This window comes from Lygodium microphyllum, chromosome 7, assembly GCF_053477565.2.
Source record: "Lygodium microphyllum isolate KBCC chromosome 7, Lygodium_microphyllum_v1.1.10, whole genome shotgun sequence".
NCBI classification, from domain to species: domain Eukaryota; kingdom Viridiplantae; phylum Streptophyta; class Polypodiopsida; order Schizaeales; family Lygodiaceae; genus Lygodium; species Lygodium microphyllum.
This window is the reverse complement of record NC_141141.1, coordinates 39,532,771-39,534,588: the sequence shown is the minus strand read 5'-3', so window position 1 is coordinate 39,534,588 and position 1,818 is coordinate 39,532,771. Positions and strand designations below refer to the sequence as shown.

The 1,818-nt window shown below is 43.7% G+C and overlaps 1 pseudogene; it reads right to left on the bottom strand.

Annotated features, from left to right (window-relative positions):
* Positions 1-889: 889 nt before the first annotated feature.
* On the bottom strand, positions 890-1,576 carry LOC148033370 (3-oxoacyl-[acyl-carrier-protein] reductase, chloroplastic pseudogene; annotated as a pseudogene).
* Positions 1,577-1,818: the final 242 nt, after the last annotated feature.

Genomic DNA, 1,818 nt, shown 5'->3' with positions numbered 1-1,818 from the left:
TTGAATCCCTCAACATGCTTTGCAACATCCTTTGATCAAATCACAGATACAAATTGTGTATTTTCTTCAGGTTTTATAGGCATGCAAGTCTTCATATTTTTTATGGTGTCCAACTTCTTCAAATCACAGTAGTAATCTTTGTGATTGCCTGTTTACCTGTGGTTGCAGTAGTCAATTCTGATGTCCACATAGGTGGCTTTCGACTCTTGATTTTTACGAAATAGCCTCCTTTGGCACGAGATAGTTGATATCACCACATTTTGTCAATGCTCAGCGGCCGCAATTCATTCAGTTCATGGCGGGCTGTTCGATCATGCTTAGGCACCAACTCAAGCGGATTACTCTACAGATGCTTCACTTCTCCCAAAATCAGCGCGCCTTCTCACTATCCATGGCAGCTCGTCCAGACCCAAATTGATAGGCAAAGGTGATGGCAATTGATAATAATCCGCTTCATCGCTCCTTTCCACCATAATTCCCACCCATTCTATCGAACCCCCAAAATCGGCCACTCTCACTCCCCAATCAACAGCTCTTCCTCAGCTGTATTACCCTGTTCCGCTTCAGTGGCATTACTTTGCCCTCCTTCCTCATTACCCTATCCTACTTCAGTAAGTCAAGTAGAAACTTCTGCTTCTGATTGCATGCTAATGTCAACACTAAACTTTGCTCTCCACTGTCAGTGGTCACCATATGGCCTGATAAGATCCCTTCCACGTTCATTTCAACACTTTCTGCATTACTGATTGTGCAGTTGCAATCATTGCTAATATTTATCTCAGATCTCTGAAGGCTCTCTCCACCCAAAGCAGAAACTTCTCAAGAAACCTCTTCACCTCTCATAACCCTTCCATCCAGAGTATTATCCTGCCCTTCCTCCCCATTCGAGCTAAAAAAAAAACATCTCCTGCTTGATTGCTCCCTCCAAAAGCTTGTTTTCCTCCTCTTTCCCGTTGCTTTTTCTTCTCCCCAGCCCGATAAAGCTCTTCTCTCTGACAAGAAAAGCCGCTTCTCCCCACGCTAATGTTGCAGTAATATTTTTTAATGCATATTCACAAGCTGTCGTTTTTGTGAGCCCAATGACACCGGCTTTTTCAGCACTGTAGTTCACTTGACCTACATTGCCAGTCAAACCAACAACTAATGATATATTTATGATTCTTCTCTTTTTCTTCTTCATCATTATCTTCGTAGCTACCAGAACATCAATAGTGCTCCATTTCTCAACTGTAGTTTTCATGATGGTATCAACATTCTCCTCCTTTGAAACATCTCCACCACAAATGAGGGCTGAGCCACCCATCTCTTCAATTCGACTACTGACATCCTCAGCCTCTTTTGATGACCGCACATAATTGACAAGAACCTTGCAGCCCACACTTCCAGCAATTGCCTTCCCAATGCCTCTAGAAGCACCTGCTACAATTGCAATAGGAGCCTCAACTAACTTTGCAGCTTCCACAGTGGCCTCTTCTGTTGTAGTAACCATAGATTTGACAGTTGTTATAGTGGTTGGCCGTATGATGAGGGGAAACAAGTCCTTTGATACACAAGGATTGGGCGCAAATGCACGCATACATGTCAACTAGAGCATTACAGATAAGTTCATCTTGCTCCAAACCCCTCTTCACTATATTGCCCATGCAAAACAAAAATGCCAACACAACAACTAAGTATGTACAAAGTAACAAATGTCACACACACAACTTTGGTGGATTCCACACCTCGGATGCGCAGCAGTACGACATCCATCCCCTGTGATCCTGCGCATCCTCCGGATGCGCCAACTACCCATGATCATTGTCATCAAGATCCACG